We start from the raw sequence: 14,542 nt of genomic DNA, 5'->3' as shown, positions 1-14,542 counted from the left end.
ATAAACTTCAGTTAGATGTTTGGCCCCGTGTTCCTTAAGGGAAGATTTTCAGATCTGTGTTGTTATACAGAGTCTAGTGTATCAGATAACAGAATTATATAATGGAAACTTATAGCACAGAGTCAGAAAAATGGAGAGCATTGCTTAGTGTCAAAGTACACGCTTTGCACAACAGTTCTCTCAGAATCAATTTCTGGCTTCAATATTTGAAGAGCAGCTGCCAGTCAGTGTAGACAGCATTGAGCTAGATGTAACTTAAAATGCGGTGGTTGTGTGTGTGTGTGTGTGTGTGTGTGAAATAACCATACTGTGTTTTGAGCCACTAATGTGTACATAGTTTAAGCCATAGTTTGTCAGTTTTAAACTATGGTTTAATCCGCGATGTGGGTTAAACCACAGAGCCTAGGGCTTGCCGATCAGAAGGTCGGCGGTTCAAATCCCCACGACGGGGTGAGCTCCCATTGCTCAGTCCCTGCTCCTGCCAACCTAGCAGTTCGAAAGCACATCAAAGTACAAGTAGATAAATAGGTACCACTCTGGCGGGAAGGTAAACGGCGTTTCCGTGTGCTGCTCTGGTTCGCCAGAAGCGGCTTAGTCATGCTGGCCACATGACCCGGAAGCTGTACACCAGCTCCCTCGGCCAATAAAGCAAGATGAGCGCCGCAACCCCATAGTCGGCCACGACTGGGCCTAATGGTCAGGGGTCCCTTTACCTTTAAGCCTTCTGTGAAGTACAAACCAACACCTCACATACATGCAGGTAACCCAACCTCTGAAGTTGCACTCAAACACCGAGTTAGGTGAGGACAAAAAAATAATTCTAAGTACCCCTAAGTAATATGGAAAAATGAAATGCGACTTTCATCCCAACAAGAATGTTAAAAATTGCAATAAGTTTTTAATTTAATTGTAAGGTTTGTTCTTGCCTTGTTTCAGGCTTGCCAGTTCAAACATTCTTTTTAAGAATCTCCGTTCCAGACCCCACCCATCACTCTGCCCTTGAGAGCTCGCTACTTCTGAGACGTGTTGCTGTCACTGCTCTGCATCAAAGGCCTGACATGTTCCCAAGCAGTAGCTGTTGACGGCAATGTACTTCTCTTGCAAGTGACACACCAGCATGACAGTGAGCTTTTGACCACTGTAATCCCTGCTTGATAAAAAGGGTGGGTTTTTCAGGGGTTTTGTTTAAAGAGCTCATATGACACATTCCAACTTGTGATGTGAAATCGATGACTACACCTTCCAGACAGAACACCAGTTCAGATAAGCTATTTTCAACAATGTGGAGATGCTTCTCCAATCCGCATTCAGAACGTGTTTCACTGGATTTGTTGGAACATCTGTGGGGAGTTCTGATGGCAGCAGACCATGAGCCAAAATGTCGTAAAGATGGCCTCCCCTTTTGTGTACAATTTCAGCATCCCTGGCACGGCTACTGCCATGGACTATGTGTGTTGACCAAGTAGAACTTTTTCTTCAACTTGGATAGCATGCTTGATAACAGACTCTCCAAGTGTCCTTATTTTCCAGGGGCATCCCTGATTTAGAGAAGCTGTGCATTTCTGATATGATCCTGAAATGTCACACTTTCCATTAGGATGTCCCCATTTTCATTGGAGAAATGTTAGAGTGTATCGCATTATCTGACCCCTGAGCTGTCTGAAGGTAATCCTGTATAGGAAAGGGGTTTTTTTATGTTTAAAGTTTTATTATGTTTTTATATACGTTGGAAGCTACCTGGAGTACTGGGACAACCCAATAAGATGTGTGGGGTATAAATAGTAAAATTATCACTATGCAGTGGGACATCCCTGCTTTCATCAGAGAAATGTTGGAGGGTATATGATAACAGCTTCTGTTTTAGACAGAACCTGATTTTCAAAAAATTGCATCCAGCGACATCGGACGACTGTTCTTTGTGAGACTTCAATCAATGTATTGTGTCGTTAAGACACTGTGAAGTCACATTTGACCAGTAACCCCAAAAGAATGGCCGTTCTTCAGTTCAGCACAAGCTGAAGGAGATGCACTGGACTGATGTGAACAGCACTCCTCAAGGTGCTTTCTGCAGGGGGTGACTTGGCCTGTGCCAGGAGTAGCCAGTGGAGCCACACCCACAGTGGCTTTGTACCACTTGGCCAGCAGGCAGGCTTCAGGTTAGCATTATGTGGAAGCCCCTCTCTCAGCAGTCTACTTACTCACCTGACCTGCTGGAGGAGGAGCCAGTCTTGTTTCTTTCTCCTGATTGGAGCCGGAAAGGGAGAGTTTGATGCTCTGCTGATTTCTTGGCTTTGGCCAAGAATGCATCTACTTAGACCACACAGGGCAGCTTCAGGGCAGGTCAGGGCAGGAGGTAGAGATCCAATTGCTGGATGACAACACCCATCATCCCCAGCCATTGACCTTGCTGGCTGGGACTGATGGGAATTGTAGTCCAACAACAACCGGACGGCCACACAGGTTTGCCACCACTGCTGTTCATGGAAGTGGGGAGAAATGAGAAACACAGAGTAGGCTGGTGAGACGGGCCTGGATAGCTCAGTTGGTTAGACCATGGTGCTGATAACACCAAGGTTGCAGGTTCGATCCCTGTATGGACCAGCTGCATATTCCTGCATTGCAGGGGGGTTGGACTAGATGATCCTCAGGGTCCCTTCCAACTCTGCAGTTCTATGATTCTATGACGTTGTGGTGCTGAACCAAACGCTCATTTCTTACCACCCTAACAGGACCAAGGAAAGGAACCACCTTTAGCCACTGGCACTCTTATTAAAAGCCAGAGCTCACTACTGGGTTGAGGGGGCTAATTATGCTCCCAGGAGATTCCCGGGTTCATCTTTAAGGCAGTGAAGAACAAGGCAAGGGCCTAGTAACAGTGGCTTTTTGGAGGAGTTTGTGGTAGATGTGGCATATAAGCTGTCTCATAGCCATTGTGCTATACTGGCTCTCAATGCGAACATGAGAAGCAAGCAAGCATTTTGGTATAAACTGGGAAGCTGCGTGAGATCCACACTATAGGTCCATTCAGCCCACTATTGTCCACTCAGAGTGGCAGCAGCTCTCAGGGAGCTCTCTTTCCCTGCTGCCTGATCCTTGTGAAGTGGAGATGCCATGGATTGATCCTGGGACCTTCTCCCCACAGATCAGGGGCTCTGCTGCTGAGCCATGGCTCCTCCTTAGCTACACCCTCTTTGTCCCAACCTGTTGTACTGCACTCCAGTGTTGTCCATGGATGATCACTCGACTAGTCTTGAGAGTGGAGATTTTCCTCATCTAAAACCTTCCCAGAAAACCCTTAGCAGCTTGAAAACAAACTGCTTGGAATGCTTTTACTTCCTGTGTCAATAAGTGGGCGGAAAGTAGTCTGTGCAGTCTATAGTTTCTGCAATCAAAATATCGCCTTGTGCAGTATTCGGTATCATGAGCAAGCCATCTGAATGCAGGTTATAAATGCTGAGTACTTTGTTTGCTTTTGACTGCAACCCTATGCGTAGCTTACTTGGAAGTCCTATCCGTGGAGCTCCACACGACTTCTTTCTGAGAAAGGACCCCTGGGCTCAGTGAGGGGGTTCTGTGCCTTTTCTTTTATGTACTCATGATTTTAAAAAAATAATAAAGCCACCACCAAACAGTGCCTTTTAAGAGCATTTGTTGCAATTGTCGCTTGTGCTTTGTAGTCACCATAGCAATGCTCTCAGCGAAGGTCACATAGTCACTATTTTCAAAATGGGACTCGTGCTTTTGGCTTGCTTACCTGGGCCTACTACTCACTATAACAATAACAGATATTGTTGGACTCCAAATCCCATCAGCTCCTGTCTGCATGATCAATGGTCAGGGATGATGGGAGTTGTAGGGCCACAGGTTCTCCTCCTCTGTTGAAAGCTGGAGGAGAGTCATGTACCTTCAGATCTCCCAATGAGATAGGGAGGAAAAGGTATCGGTATCTGCTCCTCCATCTCCCACCTGTGGATGCAGCGTGTGGTTACTCGCCAGCCCACCCTCTCCCCAGTGCCGCAGTCTCCCCTCTCCCAAAATTGCAAACCCAAGACTTTATGCAAGGGCAGGGCAACTCAGGCCCAGCAACTCAAGGCTAGCCAATGGAGCCCAATTTGAAGCAGTGGGGTGGAACTTGAATTTTTTTTTTTTTTTGGTTAGGGCCCCAGTTCACAGCCAAAGTCTGCAAAATCTTATAGATATAAATAAAATCCATCTAGATTGCCCTGATGCGGGGGCCTCCTTAGGAGTAGCACGAGAGGCCCAATTTGGCCAAATTGCTCCAATTGCCTTAAGGTCAGCCCTGATGAGACTGTGCAGGGGTTGGACTGATGAGCCCTGCACCTTCTAGGTCCCTGGTCACCATTCAGAGTACAGACTCAAGGACTTGTTATGAAAATAAAGGGGGACACTTATTGGGAATCAGTTTTGTCACCTCTTCCCCCCCAAACCCCGAGAATGAGCTCAGCCACCTTTTATTCAGAGTCTCATAAGCACTACACTACAGCATGGCCATAAACTTGTACGTTCAACCGCTGAAATATACACCCAATATGTAGCAATGGAGATTTATGTTACTGCTTTATGAATGAACACTGTGTTTTATGAATGGACTCTGTATTTTGTGAATTACCTAAGAGCCACCAATAGGGAGCTCTAGAATTTGACAGCTAACCAATTGGGTACTACCAAACAGGGACCCCTATTGCTGAAAGCAGGTAACCAGCAGGGAACGCTTCAGCTCAGCCCTCCACTGTTGACAGAATACCCCCTGCTGTGCAGATAATGGAGAAAGCTGTAAATTGTATCCCTTCTGGCATCCTGGCCAACTCTATTACGCTGGTGTAAACCCTGATGCACCAGAAGCCCAGAATAGCAGCAGGGTCCTTGAAGTTCCCAACTGTTAATCAAGCAAGCAAGCACACAGATCATCTTTGTCACAGTCATTTTTTTAAAATATTTTTTTTATTCAATTTTTTAAACACATACAAAAAAGACAAGCACAACACATAATAAAGACAAACAAAAACAAAAACAAACATGTATAATTTCACAATCTTGTTTTCGTATACCTTCTTTCATCCGACTTCCCCATACCTCCCTTTCACTGCATCCTTATTTTACAATTTTTTAGCAACCCGTCAATCCATTTATCCATTTAATTCCCTTTCATTAAGTTTTCTTTAATTTATTAGTTACAGCTGTAATTCTCTACTTCTTACCCCTTGACATCTAACCCTCCTCAATTTTACAACAATTTTTGAGATACATTTTAAATTTCTTCCAGTCTTCTTCCACTGTCTTTTTCCCCTGGTCGCGGATTCTGCCGGTCATCTCTGCCAGTCCCATAAAGTCAATCACCTTTGTCTGCCATTCTTCCAGAGTAGGTAGTTCTTGCATCTTCCAATATTTTGCCAGAAGAATTCTTGCTGCTGTGGTAGCATACATAAAAAAAGTCCTGTCCTTCTTTGGCACCAATTGGCCAACCATGCCCAGGAGAAAAGCCTCAGGTTTCTTAGGAAAGGTCCACTTAAGGACTTTCTTAATTTCATTATAGACATCTTTGTCACAGTCAGGGCACCTATTCCTGGCCAGGCCTACACCCAAACTTGTTTTTGTACAATCTTGTTTTTCCTCAGTAACCAAAATTATATTATCAACATATACAAGCAGAAACGTTGTTTCCCTTCATTTGCAAGGAATCGTACAAAACAAAGTGGCACTAATAAAGAAAAGTTCCAGGGTGGCAACAGAAAGCAAACTAAAAATGCTTTTGCAGTTCATCAAAACTATCCAGCAATATCAAGTTAGAGGAAAACTGGTGCTGTTAACAGTAATCCTTCTAGTAGGTTAATTGATGTGTGATGATAATTATTTCCCCCAAGGGTTAAATGATAACTAATCAGAGGCAGCTACAGGAGAGCTATGAGATTCAGGTGAGGGTCAGATGCCTTGTCAATCCCAGCAGAGGATGACCTGGCCTGCCCAGGCACATACTGGTACTGTATATAACATCTACATGGAACTTATTCATAATAGTTTCTCAGTTGAGGTAAACCACTAAGTCTGAGTACAATATAAGGAGGGAACACTAACTAAGGCAACAGGTGCAGATAATTCATGCTCATTCACTCTTAAAGGAGGTTTTTTTTTAAAGTGCGGACACTACCACATGTCAGTTTGCATTACAAGTCAAAGAATTCTCTAATAAGTGTTTTTTCAATTGGATTTGCGTAACATAGGCATTCTGGTGGTTTTGATTTTGAAGATAAAGCCACGGCATGGAAGGGTCTGCAGAATAGGAAGAGAAGGTCTCTTGATAACTGGGTGGAAGGGGAAAAGGCTTCTTGGCAGTTCCAATGTGCAGGAGGAGGAAGATGCAGGAGATGGTTGTGGCTTGTGGGCTAGAGGGTTCCACCAAAGGAGCGGGAGGAGCCGATGACATGAAGGTGAAAATGGGAGCAACCTCGTGTTGCAGAATGAAATAGAAGTAGTTTCAGAATGAGGTTGGGAAGGTGAAAAGAGAGTTTAGTCACTGCATGGGGTGGGAAGAGGAAACTCTAGGTGGATAATGGGGAATAGCAGGGGGGCTAGAATGCAGAGTGAGCTGTGGCAAAGCCCCTAGTTATTTAAATAAGAATCACTGCATCAAACGGATTTGCACCTTCCAACAACTGCATTTCAAATGAAGAGAAAAAAACAACCCCATTCACTTTTGATGACATCATCCATCACTTATTTCTGCAGAGATGTCATTTTGACAAAATGCTCAAACTGTGTGATGATAAAAACATATAGTCATTACAAGAGTGAAAATTCTTAAGTTTTATTTTTATCATAAGGTGATGACTGAGCCTCAAAAATAGTAGCAGAGGGAAGATCTAATCAAGACAACCCTGCTTGAATGAAGGGAACAAGGCACTCTTTTAAAGAGAAGTATTTAGGCAAGGTTTAGATGATTCACAGCAGAGCAAAACACATTTTGAGCTTCTCCTTTAACATTGCGTAGCCAGCCAGTTTTGTGCTTGTGGAAAGTTCTGGATACTGAGACGAGCGATTCCCTTCCAATACTGTGTATAGTGCAAGCACTGCGATCCCTCTAGATCACAGTGGGTGAGTGACTTTCAAAGTCCTTCTGCTTCTGCTCTTGTGTCTTGTGGTTAAATTTCCTCACCCAGGTAAAAAGAAGAAGAAGAGGAGGAGGAGGAGGAGTTTGGATTTGATATCCCGCTTTATCACTACCCAAAGGAGTCTCAAAGCGGCCAACATTCTCCTTTCCCTTCCTCCCCCACAACAAACACTCTGTGAGGTGAGTGGGGCTGAGAGACTTCAAAGAAGTGTGACTAGCCCTAGGTCACCCAGCAGCTGCATGTGGAGGAGCGGAGACGCGAACCCGGTTCCCCAGATTACGAGACTACCGCTCTTAACCACTACACCACACTGGCTCTTGTGTGATTGAGAGTCCAAAATATTATAATGTAATAAGAGGCCCACAATGGGTGAGGCCAAGGGCCCATCTAGGCCTGCATTTTGTTGCCTTCAAAGTGGCCAACCAGATCCCTACAAGATGCTCACAAGCAAGACATGACGGCCTCTCCCACTGTTGTTCCCCAGGAACTGGCAGCCTTAAGCAATATTCTAAGATGTGATCACTGCAACCAGGTTTTTCTCTGTGTATTGCCTTTGTTTTCAGGGTTGGGTGTTACACTCTCTGATCTGTGGTAACTGAGAGACCCATAGCACAATGGACCAGTGTGTCTGGATGTTAACCTGAAGGTTGATGGTCCAGGTGCATTAGCTGCTTGGGTTGCAACCCTTGTTTCATTTATAAATTTCATTTATTTGTTTCTGGAGTGCCAACTGGGCTATTTCATGACACTGGAGTTGCTCCAGCCCCGCCCCAAAGACTGCTGCATTGCAAGTTTATGCTGCTACAGCAGAAGGACATTTGAAATTTATTTTGCTACCTATTCTGTTAAGGAGCAAAAGCAGTGCTGCCTTCTGTTGGAATGTGGATGTCAAATGAAATCTGTGCCTGAGCAATGAAACATAACCATTTTGTAATTCAACAATAAATGAGAATATTAGTGAACTATCATGGCCGCTCAAAATTCTTTATGCACTTTTAACCACTAATTATAAAGAGAGCAAAGCCACATTCAGAACTACTGTATTAGCACTTAGGAATCATGGTAGAATATGCATAAATGCTATACAATGCTACCTCGGTTTTTGAACATAATCCATTCTGGAAGACCGTTAGACTTCCAAAACGTTCGAAAACCAAAACTGAATAGCTGACAACTATGGAAGCAGCATTTTCTGTTCGACCTCCAAGGCCTGTTTGAAAACTGAACTCAGGTTTTCAGTGTTAGAAAACCGAAACATTCTACTTCCGAGACTTTCAAAAACTGAGGTACCACTATATATGTAAAATGTGGTTTATGTGTCCAGTTTTACCTAGTGAGAGAAATTCCAGATAGAATGGTTTTTCAAGAAATCCTCCTTACCCCAATTTTCTCAGCGCTGATATAGTTTAATAATCTCACTGCCACTGATGGAAGTAGTTCAGTTAAATGCTCTGTATATTTATCCTCCCCATGGAAGACTGTGGTGTTTTCAGCACTACTGGGTATCTTCAGCCCCCCTGAATTCCTTCCGCACTTGACTGTGGATGAAATATCTAATTCCTGGGAGTCCCTCAGGGCTAAACAAGATTATAATTTAGATGGGACTTCTATCCCCTCCTTAGTTATACTTACAGTAGCATAGTAATTAGGATGTTGAGGTAGCAGAAGCCAAAAATAAAACAACACAAGCTGGATTTTGCTTTATGAACACAGAAAAGTTTAATGATTTTACAAAATACTGTATATAAGATATTAAAAGATCTACAAGAAGAGGGACAAGCTTGTTTTCTCCTGCTCTGGAGGGTAGGATTTGAACCAATGACTTCAAGTTACAAGAAATGAGATTCCAACTAAACGTGAAGAAAACCTTCTGACAGTAAGAGATGTTCGATAGTGGAATGGTTTCCCTCAGGAGGTGGTGGGCTCTCCTTCATTGGAGGTTTTTAAGCAGAGGTTGGATGGCCACCTGTCATAGATGCTTTAGCTGAGATTCCTGCATTGCAGAGGGTTGGGCTAGATGACCTTCCAACTCTGTGATTCTAAGATAAAGATGCAAAAGATTTCTATTTCACAAACTCATGGTTTATTGTTTCATGTGAATGAGGTTAATTTATCTCTCTCTGAAAGTGATGGGCGAGTCTCTTTGTACAGCTATCTAGTGGAGAGAAAAGGCTCTAGCCAGGCAAGGGAAACCAGTGTGTCAGGAGGTGAGGGGAGATACCCCCCAACTTATGGAACAGTGTATAGCTCCCCCACCAACTATGTCACTTCTCTCTAAACTCCTGCTTGAATACTTCAGCCAGGACCGGCCCTACTATTATGTAGAGTGAAGTAGCTGCCTCAAGCAGCAGGTGCTGAGTGGCAGGGACTAGTGGCAAGGCACTGGAGGACAGAGCCATGTGTGCTACATGATCTGCCCTGCAATCCCCCAAGCTAAGCTGTTGTCCCCTAGTGTGGTAGAAGATGCCATCCTATCACCAGTGTCAAAGTAAGACTCATCTGCCAATCTACTTGGCTTCTGCAAATGGTATGGAGAGTTGCCATCTTGTCCTTTAAATCAGGTGGCAAAATGTCTTGAGTCAAGCTTTACTTCAAACTTATCTGTGTTGTGGATTTGATGATAGAATTTGCTAAACAGCAACAAAATCTCACCTCCGAATAATTCACCTCTGTACTTATATTTAATATTCACAGCTAATGTTCACAGTGTCCCTGACATGTGCACTTTGATGAATGTTCATCTGCCTTAATGATGCCCCAAGGTGAGCACCACCCTGTAAATTTAAAAACATCATGTGCTCTAGGTTAGTGGATAAACTGACATTAAAATGAATGAAACTTTGATATCTTTCAGCTCATAATTTTGAAAGTTTAATTATAATGAATAGCTATGACTGTTGCTCAGTTGGAATATTAGTGATCTGCTTTCATTTTATGGTGGCATTTTAAGCAAGGTATTAATTGGGCTTTAGCTTCTAAGATGATTCTTTAATGCATAAGGAAGATTTAATGAAAATGATATATTGTGAATGCCTCTTGCACCTTGACACTTGGGTGCAATAAATGTGATGACTGATGTCTTTCAAGAGTTTAAAGGCCTCTTTTTCTCACCAAGGGTCTCTAAGTTAAGGAGAGCATTTTATCAAGACTCTTAATGGAGGAGTTGAGCTGAATACCAAGAGGGATTCTTTATAGTGGTTCTACCCATCTGACACTGGGGATTGAACTCAGGAACTCCTACATGCAGAACACGGGCCATACCACTAGGGATTGGGAGAAATTTGATTCTGGTCACATTTGAAGGCAAATCTACCTGATCTCACTTTCCAAAAAATACGTGAACCAAAACACAGCTATCCTTTTGAAATTTGTACTTCTCCAAATTTTGCAGTGTAATCCTCAATGTGCACAGAAAACTTATATACTAGGATAAAGTGTGCATAAAAATGTGTATTCGTGAAAATAGCACGTATATATTAAAGGAAATTGCTTTGCAACAATGTGTATATTTGGTACCAATTCACAATCAAATACTGATGGATTTTCACGAGGACGTCTTTATAAAGAAAACAGTCACAAACTGATGTGGAAATGTGGACAAGTGAATTTAAGATAGGAAAAAATGAGCAATTGCTAGAAATGGAAGCCAACATATTTGCCTATGCATTCATATGACTAGCTCTGGTTCCTCTTTCAGCTGAGGCACAGAAGAATAGCCTGGTAGCCTCCTTTGACCTCCTTTGGTTCAGTGGTGGTGGTAGGTAGCCTGATCCTAGGTCCGTTTACCCATTATGTTCAATTGGGCTTACTTCCAGATAAGTGTTGTGCAGTACTGCAACCATACCATATCAAATTTGCGAAGGAGAATTCAAAATGGATATTTAGGCCATGCTTGAGCACATACCCCAATACATGGTTGCTATCATCTGTTGCATGAATGTGCTCCACATTGTCTGTACCTTTTGCATCACTGAATTTTTTCTTCCCTGGAGGATCTTCTTTCCTAGGATATGCCTTACAGACATTAGAAATGCCAAAGTATGGCTAAGCTTGCATAATCTAATTGGCATAGGCTACACTAGCAGGCTAAGCAAACAATGCATCATTTCAGCATTCAGTGTTCCTCAGCTTTCAGCAGCAAATATCCATGGAAGTCCCCCTCCACTAATTCCTCACTTGAGGTTTGCAGAAACAAAGCTGTTTGGGTTTCCGTGTGTACAGTGAATGCTGAATGTTATTCTTACATTTCAGTGAACTCATCATCCATGAGAAAATAATTCCATTTAGCATTCATTCATCAGTGCCACTGTACAATGGCTGCTCCATTTCAGAAGGGCATTGAGGAAGATGCTCATTCTCCTCTCCAAGATCTGAAAATGAAAGAAGCATATTGTTAAACAGAGGTGGACTGCTGCACAGAGTGGCAGTCAGTGGAGGCAAATGGGGAACTGCCTCACCAACCTCAGTCTGCTCTCAGCCAGCCAGCCACTTCCTGCCTGCCTTCTTACATACAACCAGACCGGGGATGGTACTACCTGTCAGCTTTTGCCCCATGAGTCTCAGTATGGCCTTTGTGTGACTCAGCAGGAGGCTGGGGAGAAACCTAGAATTATTTGGCTTAGCCTGTCACTGGCTCTGGCTCTGTTTACTGTGGGCCTTCCTGCTTTCAACCCCACCAGACCCAATGGGCACCACCCACTACTGGTGGCAGTGCTGTGGGGAGTGCTGTGGGGAGTCACATATCTTTATCTGCATCACACATAGTCTCAGGGGCAAACACACGTTTCACTGAGGTTTGCCACTGAGTGGGGAGAAGATGTCTGTCACAGCACCTTTGCTGCATTTGCACGTTACATTTTAGGCACACACTCAAAACATCATGGACCTCAGTCATGCACTGAAGTCAATGGGGTTTACTCCCTAGTAGGTATTACATAGTATTGCTGTCTTACCGGTCGTTCATGGTTTTGGGGGGAATAAAAATATCCAAGAAAGATTCTAATATTTAGAATATGGCACTTTTATGTATTGCCAATGAAATCCTATGATACCACACCATATGAAAAGAAGCTAACACAGCCACGGCAACATAACTACACCCAATTAGCTGTTGTGTCTCACTTTGGAAAACCAACGTCTGCATTTTCTCTACTTACAATGGAGATAATGACCTACATTTTGACCCTTGGAATAGAAAGGACCTGGCTCCCATCCAGCTACCTTATTCCTCCGAAGGATCGTGTAATGTGTATGCTGCGTTTCTGTTAATCCATCACGGACATTTCAAAGATGGGCCACCACATCAGTCCTTTCATCTGTGCTTGGTTGTTTCAGTTCATTTATTCAACATAGTGTTGAATCGATTTCTGACCTGGTGGAGAGCACATGCGTAGCCTTCTCCTTTGTGCATTATTCCTGTACTCTTGTAAAAAAAGGATAAATAGGACTTTTATCTCCACATCTTTATAAATCACCAGTAGGAAGGTCGCAAATTCACATTCTCTGGTGTGATCATCTTACATACATATAATAAAATGTTAAGAGTGTCGTCACACAGTAGTTTGTGAGGCCACTGACAGATGATGCTGTGAACCACAGCGTGAGGCTAGAATCTGGAGAACCACTCATCTGCTGCTGGTCCATTGCAGCAGTGCTGGAGAGCGAGGAGGACAGAGATGGAGGCAAGCAGGAGGGCCCATGTAGACCAGAAATGGTAAGCCAGTTTTCAGATGGCAAGTCTGAACTATTTACCTTGCCCCTACTCTGGGAAAACATCCTCCAAATGCCCATAATTGCCTCCACTATCCTAGTGGCACTATGTAAGTACAAAAATGTGTCCTAAATGACTTGTTGAACTTTGTCTCTTCTATAGTTGTTATAACAATGCACTAACCAATCTTCCAGCATTAATCAAAGTACTTGCAATAAACACAAATTAGGATTCGGAGAGCTAGATTAGAATTTTAAGATAATGATTCTCCAAATGATAAGACCAGCTCCATAAATCTAATCAACTTCAGGTTGCTTCAGTCCACTCTCATTTATTTCCAAAAAGAACAAACAGATAACAATGTTCACAAGATTGAACACCTCTGTCTTGTCCTCTGCTAATGACAGCAACAACAAACCATTCATCATAGAATTACAAAACAGGAGCCATCCATACCTCATCTTCTCAGATCTTGGAGCATTTTCCTATGCTTCCCACATGTACTGCTACCATGTGGGACATACTTCTAGCAGTTAAAGATATGGGGGTACTTCAGAAAAAAACAAAGAGCATTACTAAGGGAGCAGGGATAGATTGCTATAGTGCTATAAACATTCAAGGTGGAGGGATGATGGGGTGATGAGAAACATGGAAGTATAGGAATCTGCCTGTCAGATCCTTGGTCCATCTAGTTCAGTATGGTCTACACTGAATGGTCATCCACTCTCCAAGGTTTCAGGTGGGGGTCCTTCTGCATGCAAAGCAGAGCTGAGGCCTTTCCCTTCCGCTTCTTAGGGGAGTGCTCACTATCCCTCACTTTGCCTTGGAGTCCACTGTGTCAAGGTAAAGTGGATGGTTTGGGACTAACTGAGGTGTTTGCTTTAAAAACAAACAAACTAGCATGAGTAGCTGGTCCACAAACTAACACAGAACTTTATTCAGGCGTGCCCTTCATACATAAGGCAACCCCATAGAGGGCTGAACCTCCCACGCCGACCTCTTGCTCCTGTACCCTATGCAAGCCCAGCCTTTAATGCCCACACACCCAGCACAGATGCCTCCAAAGGGGCAGGTGAATGTGAGCAGCTTCTCAGGCATAAAGCTGCTCCTTGAAAGAATCTGTGCTCCAAGTGCAAAGCAGTGACTATCACTTTAAGCACTGTAATTGAATCCAATATCTGCATCTCTGATCTAGGCAATGAGTCTCATTGGGAAGACTTTGGAGATCTACAAGCAACCGCTCATCCCAGAAACATGCTCTGATCAGGATGATTGGAGGCTGGCTGATAATTTCCCGTCAGTTGGGTCTAATAATGCCCCACTACAGCCTCCTTAAAACAAGCCTGGCTAACATCCCTTCATGTTGCCTTTATTTATAGCCATCTGGAATCCTCATTCTCCTCCTCCCCCATTTCTTAAACTGAACAAATATACAAAAATAGCTAATGATATCAGTAGGAAAATGGCATGCTGTAAGTCACAATATATCTTGGGGGGTTATAATCACATTTGCATCATTGGTATGTATGGAGAATGGTGAACATGAAAGAACCTGTGTTGTCTGGCTCTGCAAATGCATTTGGCATTTGTATCTTCTTCATACAAATCTCACACAGTCCTGAATGTCATCAGTATACAGAAATTATATGCAATGCAATTTGGTTTAACAAACTATACGTTTTCATTTTCTGCAGCAATTTAAGCA

This window comes from Podarcis gaigeae (genome assembly GCF_964106915.1).
Source record: "Podarcis gaigeae genome assembly, chromosome: 3".
In the NCBI taxonomy this organism is placed as follows: domain Eukaryota; kingdom Metazoa; phylum Chordata; class Lepidosauria; order Squamata; family Lacertidae; genus Podarcis; species Podarcis gaigeae.
The sequence above is the reverse complement of the archived record's forward strand: the minus strand, read 5'-3'. Positions refer to the sequence as shown.